The following is a 16,473-nucleotide window of genomic DNA, read 5'->3' on the forward strand; positions in this document are numbered from 1 at the left end:
GTCCTACATATATACATACATACATATATATATATATAATTCTAATCTTATACTGTTTACAAATCCCTAAAACAACCTCCTACGGGTTAACTGTCTTCATAAACTAAAATAACAATAGCATTTGAAAGGGGACTACACAAGTCTGTCTGTGGGAAGAAGGGAGGGGCTATTATGTGGGAGACTTACACTCTGGAAAGGTAAATCATAAATGCAACACCTGTTAGAGAACCAGAAATCTAAATGCCTCAAGCTTAGGTGAGCTTCAAAACAGTGTTCAGTGCTCTTGAGTTATTCTGAAATAGGAATCAGTTTCTTCCCTCTAACACTTCCGCAATACATTGAGTTACACTTTCAGCTATTTATGTAAAATATGAAGCTTACACTGCACCTAGTACCATATCCTAAAAATGCTTGTCTTACATTTTGATAGGAGTGCATTCCAAGATGATTAAAAGTATCTCCGTTTACATAATAGTAAAAATTAATACATTAGGAAACTTGACAGAAAACAAATTATGTCCTTAGAGCTATATATTCACAGATAATAGGAAGTACCACAGTCGTATTTCTGTATAAACTCCTGCTCTACGCTTCTGTATGAAGGCTTACAGCAGTTTCCTGTAAAAATTCCCAATATTTCAAGACTTTAGCTTTTATCTTCAATGTGTTCACTTGATAGCTAGCTATGCAACCAGGACCACTGTTCAAGGACATGACAAAACTGGCTTTTAAACTCCTACTACCACACCCGGCGTGCTGTGTCCCCTTGACAAGATGTCAAGATCATTCAGGTACTTCTTATGGGTTAATTTTGCTCCAACAGATTCCACTTTTGCACATAGCCCCACAGCTAGCGTAAACTCCGTACCACATACTTTGTGTAATTCACCTGGAGTGTTTATGCCCACACCTGATCCAGAGCCGTTTGAAAAATTTCTTGACTACACAGCACCGAAGGCCGGGACTAGGATGTGGCTCTAGCTCTGAGATAAACCAGTGACAACTTTGTGGGAGTCACTCCTCTTTCTCAGAAGAGAGGACTGAACAAAAATCTGAAACCCTTTGGGAGCCAAGACTTCTCACACACATTACAGTTTTCCTTGCCAGATGGAAAGAATGCTTCAGTTTTGCCTTTCATGCCAAACAAATCCCAGCACAGACACATACATAATCACCCGATTCCTACACATCCAAGCACAACCAAAACAAAAGAAGATTGGGCTACACACATTTTTTTACCAGTATGGGGAACACAAGCCACATAACTACTAATAAAAACACCAAACTTTCTGATACAATAGGGATTTAAAAACTATATGTGTTATTGTGAGCAAAATTTCAATCTGTAGAAAATGGAGTTATGTATCTTGTATCACAAAGTAATTGTTCCTCTAAACCGCCCCACAAATGGCAATCTAAATTAATTTCCAGGCAGAAAACCGACTCAGAGATTAGCACAACTGAGTGCTAAATCGAAGCAAAAAAAAATTAAAAAGCAGAAACAAAACCATAATAATAAAACAGTTAAGCAGACGTACTGTATATACAAAAGGAGTATATTTGCTGATAAAGTTCATAATATTTTACATTTAACAAAGATTGGATGCAATAAATTGAGAATTTAAGAAATAAAGAGATTATTTCACAGTTTTTTCACGGAAGATCTATTTACTTCACAGCATGCTCTGGCTTGACATGTTCTCCACAGGAGGGTAACACACTGCCCTTTTCCATTTTAATATTGTTCAGCACCTCCTCCCACACATTCCTCCAACACATGCACCTCCCTCCAGCAGTCAGCAGCCAGATTTACTTATCTAAAGAGGAATTTATGCTGGTCTGAAAAAACAGTCCTCAGCTGCAAGGACATGCCTGGATAACATATTGAGATATGCTTCAGATGTTGCATCAAACACTTAAAAGTCAGTTAAAGATACACTGCATAGCACTAGAGGGCAGTTAATTCTTGCTGGGAAGCAGACATTATTTTAAAATACATTTGAATTTGCAGGTAGCATTTCTATAATTTAAGTCTGTGACCAACAGCATACAATACCGACCTGTACATTGCACTAATTCTTACTTATATATGAAAATAATCGCTATTCCAGAGGATCCTACACTGCCAGAAGGCAGAACACACGAGGATGTATCTCAGGACAGTCCAGGACAGCATCTCAGAGCAGCTAGCTGCAAAGATAGCAGTGATCACCTGACAACCCTTCAGCTGCAGCAGCTCACTCTACGACAATTTAACTTCTCACCTGGGCTCAAAAAAGAGCAAGGAGAGCACCCTTAAGTGCCAGTGTAAATGTTCTGCGAGTCATTTGGTTCTAAATAGCAGATAATGGAGCTGCTGTGGTTGTTAGCATATTAAAAACAGTTAAATCGCCAAAGCAACTTCACAGCTTTTCTTTCAGCATTCTGGTGATAAAACAGGTCTCACCCTAAAGCCAGAACACCTTATCTTGCTGTACCTGATGCCACCTCTTGGTACAGAGACCAGCTCTTCACGTACTACAAATGGACTTTGAGCTTCCTGTGACTTGTTAAAATACAGGTCATAAAGAATAATGTACTCAGCAGCAGCTTGAAGGGCCTGTCCCAGCAGGAACTCATTTTGGAGCAACCAGAGAGCAAGAGCAAAGGGGAACGTTTGACATGCAACGCAGCCTGCACCAGAAGATGGAGAAGGGTTTAAAATCAGGGCCATTTCCAAGACAATTCTGTTAGTCTAGGACTTTAACAGTGGCCTTTTACAGGAAACACAGACCTTCTGCAAAGCACAGCTCCATGAATTTATGCATGAGTTACTTTAGTGAGGGACTCAGGTTGCTGGTAAATGGGACACAGCAACTCAGCTAGAATCTGGCAGGCAAGGCTGGCTTCTCACATTTCAGTCCATTTGCGCAGGCAGAGGTCACAGCATAAGAAAGGACAGCTTCACCTTGGTCCACGGTTTGCACTACAGAAGTCAGAAACCAGTGACTGGTTCCAATAAGTAGTTTGTTGCACAGGGACAAATGCTAGTCTAGTGTAAAATGTGCTGCATTGAGATGGGGGAAAAAATCACATCAAATAAGGGGCATCAAAACCCTCTCGAGCCTTTCATGCTCTTAGTGTGGGCAAGTACTCAAATCTGCTAGGTTCACCAGGGATGAATATAAATCATACACCACTGTAGAAAGCATAACCATTCATATACAAAAAAATTAAATTGCACTTGATGAGTAGGTGTTAAAGTAGCAGTTCTCACTTTTGGACCTAGAGTACATCAGTTTATGAAAAATGGAAAGACATATTTGCTACCTGATTGCATATGTAGGTTTGAGACTCACTAGCAAAAGGCTGTCTCCTTCAAAACATTAAATATTTTGACCCAAAGGCCGAGTGTTTAAGAACTGAACATACTAAACCCAACAATTTAGGTAAAAATGTCAGTCTAATCAACAGAAACCAGTCAAGGTTGTGACAGAAAGAGTAAAACCCAACAAGCCATACAAACATATGTGTTAAACCTTAACAACTTTAGCTGTCAAGGCAGGTGAATGATTCACTGTTAACTGTGCCCTCAAAGGCTAGACACTTTCCTCCAGTACATTCCCCATATAAACTGTGAAGGTTATCATGGGCTTTCTGAATGGAGAGATTTGCTTGGTGGGACAAACAGTGCTGTGACACAAGCACCGCTGCAATGGAGACCTTCAGCTGTCAAACAGCAACCTAAACTAACTAGAAATGGGCAAACTTCTGAAAAGAATTGGCACAAATATCTACTCTTAACAGCCAAGGTTAACTTAACTGCCTTGGGTGAAGCCTCACTGAAAGTGCTGGAGTTCAACCAGTGCTTTCTTGTTGGGAATTCACTGCTCACGGGCTTCACCACTCATATAAAACAGGGCCTCATGGCTAGAGCGTAAGAGAAAGTGAAGTCATCAGCACACTCAAGCTTTGGATTTTGGGGTAGGAGTGTCCTTTTTCACATGCCCCTTTCTCAGGCAGACCAGACTTCATTCAATGTATTTCCTAGGACCCTAAAGGAGGATGACACAAAGCCAGTTTAGTTGAGATATTTGATGTTAAAATAGGAGTGGAAGGACAAGGGGGTGTCACAACTGAAGCACTGGTGCAAAGATACCCAAAAGTGGTTCCAGAAAGAAGGAAAGCTGAGAAGATCCTCAGCTACAGAACATATTCTTTAACCTTTCTCAATAAGCTAGTTATATCCCGTATTATATCCTTTATCCAGTTATACCCCTTGCTTGTTCACATTACCATATCACAAAACACCTCTGAAACACCAACAAAGATAAATCCCTGCTTGCTTCCTTAAGAGCAGAGATCAAGAAAGGGCATGAAGGTCATCCTTTTGTCTTGCAATGAAAGGAACTGCAAAGTAGAGAATGGCAATGAAAGGGACCATAAAACTCTATCTTTCTTGCCTGGTTGTAGGCCAGATGACTTCCCACCTGCCTGTGGGACACAAGCATGGCAACACAGGTTGCTCCTGAGAGCCACCTGCTTACTCCTTTGGTCCCATCCAAGCTAGGCAAGCAGAGACATGGAGGGAAAGAAGCCTGCTGGCTTTTAGAGGCTGAAGACACTTCACTAAATAATCTTCACCTTAAAAATTAAGTTAAAGATATAGAGCTGATTGCTATTATTTTCAGAAACACTAATAACCTTGGTGGGCCCCAAAAACTCATAGTCAATGGATTTCAAGTGAAAAAAGCAAACCTTTGTAAAAACTCTGCTCTTTCTTCATGCTGTTTCCCTACCCGCAGAGAAAATGAAAATGTTCCCCGGCTGCCGAGTATCACTATATATCTCCATGGGTATAACACAGCTGTAGCCAACAACAACGAAATATACACAGGCAGTTGATGTGCTTTAAAACCATACCAAGAACCTTCATCTTGGGGAATCCATGACCCTTGCTCACCCTCCCCTTTATCTGGGCCTGGAGGCTGAAGATCCCCCTTACTTTGGGACAGGGAACATCCTCAGGCTTTGAGTTGGCAGAAGAAAAGACAACAGGACTCATCCTCCTCTGGCACCAAGGTAAAACTTGGACTGGGTCACTTGGCTTTGCAGCTCAGGCCTTCCATATGCAGGGTGCCTACCTGCCTTTTGGATTTTCAGATAGATCTTAGCACCATCTCCCTACTGATATTCCAGAGTGGAGAGATACTCCTAAGGGATGGGATTGTTGGAAGGGGTATGGTTGACTGACCTCCAAAATCTAGCACTGACCCTCAACACCTACCACACTCCTGTGATAGCTTTCAGAAATTTTCAGTATTAAATCAAAATAAGAATAAGCCTCTCATATTTTCAGCCTTAAGCTTTGAAGATGCAATGAATTAGTGAATCCTGAACTGCACGGAGTTGTCAGGTGGTATGTCCCTCACTACAGCAGACTATGATAAGGGGGATCCTCAGAAGTATAAATATAGTCACGTATTACTGAAGGCCACTCCTGTGGCAATGCTTTTGCTCTTGTGCCAAAGGGACAGAAAGAGATAACAGCCATCTCATCAAATGTTCTGAATCAATGACAAAGAAAAGCTAAAAATAAAATAATTTTGAGTTTACTGCCCGTAGAGTGAGCTAATCCAGAATAAACGCTGTGTATCCTTGTACCTTCAAGGTTCTAGGCATGCAGATTCATTTCACATGATGGTCAGTACATAAAAAGCAAGCATTTCCAAGGATTTTGAGACCAGGAAAATTAAGCAAACAAGCATGTGGTCTCCAAAGGGAAGGGCAGATTATTCTCCTCAGTCTGCCACTAGCTCTTAAGACAGCTGCTTTCTCTAATTTAATTTCAAGCCCTCTCACTTGATGAGACCTTATTAACTGTGTCTCTCAGAAACTAAGCAGGAGAATCCTACAATAATCTAGAAAGAGTAACAAAAGAAAGACAAGCGTGAGACACGTAGTGCTGGTTAGAATATTCTCTGAAATCGCAGCTACCGTGTTCAGTAATGGCACAGATCAGAAACTCTACAAAAGAAGGCATACAGAAGTGGCAATATTTCTGCCCCTTCTGCCAAAACTAGGGAGACTGTCATTACAATAATAATACTGTATATAATATATGCCTAAATGCACACACACTATACATATATACACAAACAACGAATTTTCAGGATGCAGCTCACACAAATGAAGTCTCAAATCAGATTGCAGAAAGACATGCATAAGAACTATATGATCCTCAAGTTATGTTTCCCTCAAACAGCCAAGAAAGTAATATAAAATTGCAAAAATCCCCTCTACATGCACAGTCCATGAAATATGAAGGTCACAGAGCAAAGCAACCTGAACCAATTCCCCCTGGAAAGGTGCAGGCATGTACAACTTAGCAAGTACAGCCCGCAGAAGGCGGGGGAGGCAAAGGACAGAGTGGGAAACCACATGAAAAAGCCAGCGCGAGCTTTGCAGCTCTGCTTTATCATGCCAGTGTGAACGCTCAGCGCACTCGTGGGATAGTCTGTGTCACCGTGGAAGAAAAAATGTGAACTTAATTGTCATCCCACTGTGGCTTCTGCCTAGCAGGCTGGGGTTTGTGCAGGGATGTCCAGGTTGTTGCAGCAGTTTGCAAGTTTATCCCCCAGAAAGAGACATCAACAGAGGGATTTCTCACACATACACAAGCACTCATACACACTCTCAGTTATACTTCCCCAGCATTAAGTACTGCCCTTCAAAAACAAATCACCACTTCAAGTCACAGGTAGTCTCCCATTTAGATATATTTTAAGTAGTCCACCAAACATTTTAAGTAACACCAAAACATTCTCAGTGTCACAAACTAGATCAAATTTCACTATTTCCACGAAAAAGCAGTAAAAAAGAAAAGACTAAACTTACAGGGCCGATAGTCCACCGTTTCTCTGTAGCACACCGTACTTCATTGAACTGCAATGCCTGAAACAGTAACTTGACCTCTCTGGGAAGGTGGGCGGTATTATACAAGCTGAAACATTAGAAACATGCATAATTACATTGGGTATTTGCCACACATTCTTTCATCCTCGAACAAATATGAATGGAAAAGTCACACTGACACTCCAGGCTTAGATTATGTCCAAACCATCAGTTAAGAAGATTTTTAATGAAGCTTTCAGAGGAAAGAACTTTTTAGAGCAGGAGAAAGTGCCTTTGGACAAGCTATGCATGCGTTACAGAGATACAACAACAGTGGTGCCAGCTCAAAACCAAGACAGCAGTGGACAACACTAGGGATTTTCAGCTTTCTCCCCCATCATGGACAACGTAGTGTCACTTTGTTCTCCCCCAACCCCACACATACATTGCCTTCTCTCATGCAGCACTTCTGGATGCCTGCCAGGTCAACAGCCACGTCTGTACTCTTATCATCCACCCATTCCTGAACAGTGATACCTCTCTTCTACACCTGTGCAGTGCCTGCCTGCTCTTCAGCATAACCACGTGCTTCCATCAGAACAAGGACCTTTAGCAACAGCAGTCCATCCATAAGGCTAGTTGGGCTGAAAACACTACCAAAAGAATAAATGGGGGCAGGTGAATGAAGAGAAGGCACCATGCTTGCTCCTAGCTCCACTGGCAACCACAGCTCACGTCATAGCTGCTTAACGCTTCTAGCGATATTCCCTTTATATCAAGCATACTGAATACCCTCAACTCCACGTAGCCTTCTCGTCCCCTCAAGGAAACCAGCACTCATCTTTTGAGTTCTGGATGGCAGAACCAGAAGGCAATGAAACATCAGAAAACAATATTCACAGCAAAATACGTGTCCCTTTCAGCACTTTTAAGGCTATCTCATAAAAGACAACACAAAATGCAACTTTTTTCTTAGGATGGAGAAAACACCGTTTCCAAAGGAAGAAGAACTGTGCATGCCTGTCTAACTAGTCTTCTCCTGTTATTATTATGTTCTCCTATTCCTTATAGTCCAGACCTAGCCACGCTCCTGACCAAGTCAGATACAGCAATATCTATAGTTGCTGTGATCCTAGTTGCCCTGAGCTTATTTTGCTACCAACATTCACATGTTGCTGTCCTGGGCAACTAACTTGTCTGTACCCTTTCCAGCATGAAACTCTTCCTGAGCTTCCTTGTCGCAAACAGATGTGGAATACACAGTATTTATTTCCACTAACTCCCCATGCACTAGGGACAATACATGCATTTGGAACACTATTCCAAAGAGAGACTTGAATTATTCTAGAATAATTCTCTGTTTTATATTTCAGGCAATTCAGTTCCCTCTGTCACCTCCTCATCATATTCTTCTAAAACTTCTGAAGGTCTTAGCAATGCATACAGTGAAGTACCTCTTGATATACACAGTTTAGATTCCTTTTTCAGTTGCCAAGATCTGTGTTTCCCCTTTATGGAGGATTACCATATGCGTGAGGGAACATCAGTTGCCACAATGACCACATAGAAATAAAGTGAAAACATAGAAATAAAGTGAAAACTTAAGAGCAGTTTTTCCACATGTATCTGAACGCTTAATATACAAAACTGTTCAGTGTCAAGTTATTAACACAATATAAGCAGAACTTGCTGGAATTTTTTTTTGTTAGTTTTAAAACTACTTTTGCAAACAGTGGTTTATTTAGAGGATAAACCTCATATTAGTTTCTTACACTCTTCCAAAAACTGCTTCTCTAGTTTCTGTGTCTTCCATATAACTTCAATCAATTAAAAGATGACAAAGCAACTCTCCTAAGCTTTACCTGAAGTATCCCTTAAAAATATCTGAGCTAAGTGATGAGCATTCTTTTAAGTCAAACAAAAGTGGTTTGTGGCCAAAAGAAAACTGATGTGTGTTTCAGCACAGGAATGACTAGAAAAAGAAAAGACCTGAGTTTGCATCAAATCCTGGCTGGAATTATTTAATTGCCACTATCTAAGAGCAGGAATTTCTCAAGTCTTTTTCAGTATTTGATTATCCAGAAAATACAAGAGAAGGGAAAAGTCAACACTATAGTTTTAAGATTCCAATTTAGAAGTGGTTTGAAAACAGCCTGCCCCAAGTCATTCTCTTGGGAAAAAGCTGTTGGAGCACAGAGCTAATTAGGGCTTGTCAGTTAAGCTTCTTCTGCTTTGTTCAGAAAGCCTAGAAAATTAGCTTACCCATGGATAGACCTGGGGGCCTTTCACAAATATTTTGTATTCCACTGCAAGCTTAGGCACATTATGTAAACATCTGGAGTACCTACTAAAATGCGAACACCTCCCCCTCTGCCCTGCAGTGAATGTCTTCATGACACTGTTTCATCAGAGACAGAAAGAAAATGTTAGCGGGCTTCCATCCAAAAAATGCTATAATCTATAGCTTGCCTATACATACATGAGGGTTTGGGGGTCAAAGAGAGGAGGTGCATAAACAAGTTTTCCAAATCTCCTTATCAGTGCTTAACTTCTGAAAGTGCCTTTGTATCATTAACAATAAGAAACTGTGTCCAGGAGCGTTGGAGAAGAGACCGCTCCAGGGGGAAAAACTGCAGTGAGAATCGGGTATGTTCATATTTTCCCTGGAGGTGCAATCCAGTCAGGAAGTTCAAAGGAGCTTCCTGAACCTAAGACAATGCCTGGTGCACTCTGGCACTGCTGCAGGCTGAGAGCACAGAGAAAGCCACAGACACCACACAACATGAGCTTCTACAGAAGCTCCCAGCTATGTTGACCATGCCAGGGCTCATAATTAATAAACCAGTTGCTCACAGTGCAGCAGATACTTTGATAACACATTTCATAGCATTGCTGAATTGGAGCCAAAGAGCTACTTGCTGTATGAGCCAAAATATAAGGAGAAAAAGTCTCACAGTCCTCTCAGAAACCCTTTCCCCAAACCCCTGAAACAGCACTACAGCACCTTCAGTTGGGACTTCAAAGATCGCAGCTATCAAGCCTAATCACTGGGCAATTCTTCATGTATTTGTTTTTCAAACCTGTAGAGAAGCTGTACTTTACTCTGCATTTCAACAACTGCATTTGAACAACTGCTTAATAGGTGTAGTTTAGTTACCTCATAACATTCCCTTCCTAAAACCAGGGAAACAAAGTCTTCCTCTTCACTGCTACTGCACAGGACAGCACTGAAAAATTCTGGTGAGACAAAGGCAGCAGCAAACAACCAGTGTGATAAACTAGCATTCACATTTTATTCCAATGAGTAATAATTACATGGTTTAAAAATACACAAAATCAATGCATATGTTAAACATAAAAGAAACTGTCCCCAAGAGCTAGATGCTCCGAGATCACATTTCAAAGCAATGTGTTATCATTCTGTTAATCGTTTGGGAAAACCAACACGGATACTCTGCTTCAGTGTGATTATCGCAGGAATTCAAGCCTTTCCATTGTGACCTTCCACGGAAACCTCAGGGGTCAAGAGTAACAGCTTGTGTGTGTCCTGCTACAATACTAATATATCTGTACTTCCAACAAAAGCCTTCTGTAACAATAGGACCAAAAAGTTACATGGGGAGAGTTCTATGCATACGCTAAGAATGCCACAAAACATCTAAACAACTGCAAGTGAAAGTGTTCTTCTAACGGTAGTTGCAGAAATTTCGGTTTTGCAATGTAATTGGAAAAAAAAGTTTACAAATTTACTTCCATATTTTATTCTCGACAGATACACATACTCCATCAAAACCGTAACAAATAAAAGATTGCTTTCTCAGCAATAGTTAATGAACAAAATGAAGCCAAGACAGCAACCAACCTTCCCTGTTCTGCAAAGGCCCTGGGCTCCATGAGAACAGCGGGTGAAAATTCAAACTGAAACTCACTCAGCTTGCTTGTACAAATAGCCTCAGGGTGGCCAGCGTCAAGCCATGAAAAGAGATGAGTTTTTTCTCTTCAATCTTACCCTTCGAAATCTGAGAAGAGCGAGATGACACCAGTTAGCAAAAAGGCTGCTAATTAATTCCTCCTCACCCAGGCACTGCAAAGCTTCTAACTGCAAAGTACCTGCTGATCTAGGAACAGGCACTTGATAGCATTTTAAGAAAGACGCTTGATTCATTCAGGAAAAAAACAAAAAAGCCATTAAGAGACAATCATCTCACAAGTTCAGTTTTTAACATTTCCCCCCTCAGCAGCAAAAGATGAAAGAAAAGCAGTATCACTCTTGCCTATATTAAGACTGGTTAATTTCCAGAGCACTAACTTACACTGACTGCAAAGTGATTTTGATGAGAGGTCAGCATGCCACAGGCACTGGTAGCTTTCAGAAAGATGACTTTGCATGAGGAAGTCTTTGTATCATCTCCCAGGTGAACAGGTTTCCCTGAAATAAATCATCCCCGAGTAAAGTTGCCACACCGTAGAAATGTCTTGCTGTAAAGTGCGGGACCAGAATGCTGGGTACAGGTGACACACTAGTTTAAGATACAGGCAGCTAAAGTTTAAAGCTAAGGAAGTAGGACTCTTGTCTCAGATGCTCAGTTAACCTGTATAAAAGGTTATAAAAAGCCCTTTGTATAGAACAGCAAGACAAGAGATGAGTCAGAAGGAAAAACACCAATGGACACCTCAAAGACAGATTTCAGCACCGACGATCTAAGCCATCTGCAACCAGTAATGTTTGCCTAGCAAGGCTGCTCTATTAGTACTATCATAATACTATCATAATAAATACTCTCATAATACTATCATAATACAAACAAGAGAAGTCCCAACAGGAAGAGTTAAACTCCCAGCTGTCAGTAAACAGATACAGCCTTAAGTCAAATATCTGAAACACCTGCACCTCAGCTGTAGCTCTTTGGAGTGCCAAAGGGACATCACAATCACTAAAACTTTGAAGAACAATTCACCTGCAAGCACAAAGGCTTGATAATCCAAACAACTTTCATCCTTCTCACTATTTATGACTGTCATGTCCCTCATTTTAGCTAAAACACAAAGCAGGTTTTGTTGTCTTTTTTTTTTTAATTGGTATTTTGAGGTTTTGATGAGGCAGGACAAGCTATAAACTTAAGCAACACCCGAAGTAGTTCAGATTTCTTCTCCCACTTCCAGTTACGTTTAAATGCTTCCAGTACTATTTCTCTTCACTATCTGCTTCTTGTCACAGCAAAGTGGGAGCACCAAGGCCACCTCTTCACACTGCGTGGGTCTAAGTGGGCAACAAGCTGAATGGGCACACATACGGAATGGAAATTATTTTTACTGTTCTCACTTCTTTTACTTCGCATAAGAGTGCACGTTGAATGCTCTGCAGATGTGCAGCCTGTGCTTTCCCACATCAATTTTTTATCCTTTTGTCCCCATCTTGAAACTGCTTTTTCCTTCTACCTACCCAGCAATCTCAGCTACATTTTCCCCCCTTTACCACAGCACACAAATTTCCCTGAAATCTGAGAAGCAAGAATGTTTTACTTGGTTTGAATCTGAATACACCTGCAGTTCAGTCTCAGGTGTGCAATTCACAGCCAACAGCAAAAGAATGGAAATGTCAGGGACCAGACACTTTATTAAATATATTAGATTTTGCTCTAGGCAAACAATGGGAATACTGTTTATTTTGCAGGTTTTTTTAAGGCAGAAATCCTCCACTCTAGGATAAAGCATTGCACCTTAATCAGTTCCCGAGTACAAGCTCCTCTCTGACAAGCTGACTGGCTTTAAGCCATTCTTTGGAAAAATAACCTGGAAGAGTTGCCCAGAGGCCCCTGAAGATGCAGGCAGGCTGAATTAGGAATGCCAGTGACCAGAACTCACGACTGGGTAAGCAAGAATTACGAAGCTGTCCTCTGGGTTATTACTGAGCATTTTGCACTAATACCATCAGATCTGAAGAATGGGACAGAGAACAATGGGTAAGGACAAATTTCCTACCAAAACTTGTTGATCTTTCTAAAAACCAATAAAATGCCCTTTTTAGAGTGTAAAAGTGAGGGTGAGCCTTTCCCTCCTTGAAATAAACACACTTGTGCATGTTCCTTCCTTTTACACTGTGTACTGTCTACTTAGCATTACAAGCTGTTGCGGGATGACTCAGTTTGTTACTGATTAACAGCAAAGTCTTTTCTGCATTCCTCAATCCAGCTCTGCTCCTATCAGTCAGGCATCCTGACACCTTCCATTTCTTGCTACTTTGCCCTCAGGTGTACCAGGCAAATAATAACTCAATAGCTCAGAGCTTACTATGTAATGGCAATCTTCCTCCCCTCTCTCCAGAGCACTAATCCCACCTGCCTGTAACTATGCAGTCCCTCTATCACAAGCCCAAAGGCTCTGCAAGCAGCAGAGCAGGGCTGTGCTCCTGCTGCTACTTCAGACTTCCTTGCAGGAAGACTAAGTTGTGAGTCAAGAAGAGGTGTCCTGTCAAGGGGAAGGAAGACTGCCTGCTCAGGTACCTGCAGATGCTTGATCAATACCAACTGATGGTACTGATCGGTATTGGCTGGCCCACCAAGCAGTTTATCACCCACTGGCTTCTGGAGAGTGGGGCCTGGCCCTCCTGCCCAGAAAGGGAGTATGTGTGGTTGGGGTTGGGGGGTGGAGTAATTTTAGGGTGACTGAAACATTTTATTTCAAACCAGAGACCAGGGGGGAAAAAAACCCCAAGTACTTAGGTGTGCTTGCTTCTTTAAAGAAAAAGATCACCCTTTTCCCACATATTGAAGAGTAGGTGTCAGTCCTTCATAAATACTGTGACTATCTTTAACAGTCATCCAGAGCCACATCCTGGAATGGACAAACAGCAGCAGGCCCCAGCAAACTTTAGTATAACAGCTGTTGAAAGGTGATGTTATCCAGCTGGTATCTTGCTGCCTTCCACCTTGATCCCCACCACACACACCTTCCTTCCAGGCACCAACCCAAGTCTCAGAGGCAGCTGAAGTCCAGACCTCAGTCAGCTTTGTTTGCTCTGAGCACACATCTTCTAATCAAAGACCACCTCCATCTGTGCCTGCAGGTCGCGCTTCTCCCACCAGCACTGCTGCCTGCACAGGCACGCACACACCTGCCCCTACAGCAACACCTTGCCTGCCTCCCAGAGAAAAAAGAACCCCAAGCACAGGATCTCACCCCTTTTTGCTCACTCTTCGTCCACAGTGTGGCATTTCCAATAAAATGTTTACAAACACACACACAAGCTGTGCACACAGCAATGTCCTGCCCAAGGGTATTACCCTACTGCAATATTTGCATTGTGCAAAGAGTGCTCCTAAGCCCTACTATTGGCACAAGTCCCGAGAACAGCACAGAGGTGAAGTCACATCTCCACAGCCTCACAAAGCCTCCAGAGGCCACGGCAGTGCCAACTGCCATGCAACTGTCTTTCAGAAACGAGCAGAAGAGGAGGCAGGGAGACAAGTCACTGCCAACACTGGAAGCTTGTTTTCCAAATGCAATCTCTAACAGTCCATGTAGGCTTCTCTATGAAATTAGTCATGCCAACCCAAATACGATCTGGGTGGAAGGCAGAAATCACTCCTGTGTCAGCAGCACTGTTAGTCCCTACAAAAATCAGACAATATTTACATCTGCGTCAAACCCACAGCTTGGCAAAAAGAAGTTAATTCACCCAAGAGTGCTTTCATCCTCTGACAAATAATTTCCTGATTCAAGTTGAAACAACATAAAGGACTTTGGACACCAACCAGCTGTCACCTTGTTTTGTGAGCTGGCACCAAATCTTACACAGGCAGAAAAGAAAGATTTAGGTGGTGGGAGGGGAGCAAATGGTCCATTTGCATTCACAGCATGTGAGAAGTTCCTTCTGGAGAAGCGATCCCTTCTCTTTCTACCTATTTGATGCAAGCTGACAGGGATCCACCAGAACTCATGATCACCAAAAACAGCTGCAGGACACTTCAATAGCACTGAAGTACAGCAAAACCTGTTGGATGTAACACAACCAGGGCTGCGGGGGCAGGGAAGAGGAGATGTTTTTTCTTTGGTTTGCTCTCCCAAGGATGCTTAGACACTGACAGATCTCTAAATGCAATGACCCTTTTGCGAACCCTGGGCCTGAGCTGAATGAGAGAGAGAAACAAAAAGTGAGGCGAAAGAAGATCTGAGACAGCAGCTGGGAAAAGTGAAGGCAGAGATTAAGTTTAACAGCCATCTACTATTGTCTTGTTTAAAATGAAGCATTCGCACACTTATTTGCAGCCAAAAAAAAAAAAAAAAAACGACTACCACCACAAAAAAACTGATGCTAGCAGATGCTTTCAATATCTCCCCTCAGATATTCTCTCAGTACAGACATATTCATATTTTCCTGTGTTTTTACTAGCAAATATAGCAACTGGCAATTAAAAAGAAATGCAGCTTGGGGGGGAAGCAGATTAGTAACATGATTTGCTACATAGTTCTGGTATGATAAAATCTTAATAAAAAACATTATTAATTCAAGGTGTTGAAAGAAACACTCCACAGAACCAAGCAGTTTCTTCCAGTCTCTGTCTTCATTTTAACTGACATGTTTTAATACCAGGCTTTGATAAATTGATTCTACAATCCTGTTGAACGAACAGGCCATAATACGTAAGTCAGGAAAGCGACTGACTAACCCTTGACATTCTCTTGATGTTTATTAACTCATTTTTACTACAGGTGCTGTAATACTGAAGTCCTGAAATTTCCCCTTGTCACAGATTTGCTACTTCATTATTTCTCATTAAAACAAGTTTTGGTAGCCAGGGAACTCTCAAATGTGCTGCTTAACCTGCCACCTGCCTACTTCCAACTGGATCGGTGTCTTCCAACTTAGCAGCACAAAGGGATCAACTTAATAAAACTCATGCCCTGCCCTTTGAACTGCCTAATGGCCACATCTAGAGCTGACATTATTCCAAGTCTCTCTTGGGGCTCTGTTGTGATGCAAATCATATACAATCCCCAGACACAAAAAACATCATTAAATTAGAATCAGGAGTTATAAATAACAGGCAACTTGAAGGAAAAATCATGGTTATAAGGAATACTAAAGAAAGATGTATAAAGAAGAAAGTAGGAAATGGCTGTTTACAGTTAGACTTCAGCAAACATAAGCAAACACAGGCAAAAGGACATTATGGCTCTGCCTCCTACACAGGCTCTGCCTGCTTTCCGTCCCCAGTGCAAGGCGTGCACTCATGTCATCCTTCTCCTGTCATAAGGCTGACTGCCTTTGCCGTCCAGCCCTGCCGGTGAGCTGAGAGCACCGACAGCATTTTAACTTTGCAGCCCCCTGCTCAGCCCATCAGTCACATTGGCTGGCAGACAAGGCTAATGCCAGCAACAAGCCAGCTCAGTGTGCGACCTACATCCAAGGCCAGCCCTGCTCCAGCCCAGCTCCCAGCAGCTCCCTAGCTGCTGACCAAACAGGGGATTAAGCAAACCAGGCAAGAGCAGAGGAAACACTCACATGGTATTAGATCAAGAGTTAAAATATCCCAGTCATCTGCAGCTTCCATCATGAACAGGACTGATGAATGCCAGAGACACAAGGAGGAGAAACTC

At 42.0% G+C, this 16,473-nt stretch overlaps 1 protein-coding gene across 3 annotated transcripts in view; it reads right to left on the reverse strand.

The window, feature by feature from the left end:
• The window catches only part of KANK1 (KN motif and ankyrin repeat domains 1), a 127,104-nt gene that overhangs the window by 95,232 nt on the left and 15,399 nt on the right, over positions 1 to 16,473 (reverse strand). For all 3 annotated transcript variants that reach the window (XM_054055124.1, XM_054055126.1, XM_054055125.1), the window contains exon 2: positions 6,877 to 6,982. The gene's annotated coding sequence lies outside the window, so the exon portion shown is untranslated. The remainder of the gene's footprint in view (positions 1 to 6,876; positions 6,983 to 16,473) is intronic.

Source organism: Cuculus canorus, chromosome Z (genome assembly GCF_017976375.1).
Source record: "Cuculus canorus isolate bCucCan1 chromosome Z, bCucCan1.pri, whole genome shotgun sequence".
Lineage (NCBI taxonomy): Eukaryota > Metazoa > Chordata > Aves > Cuculiformes > Cuculidae > Cuculus > Cuculus canorus.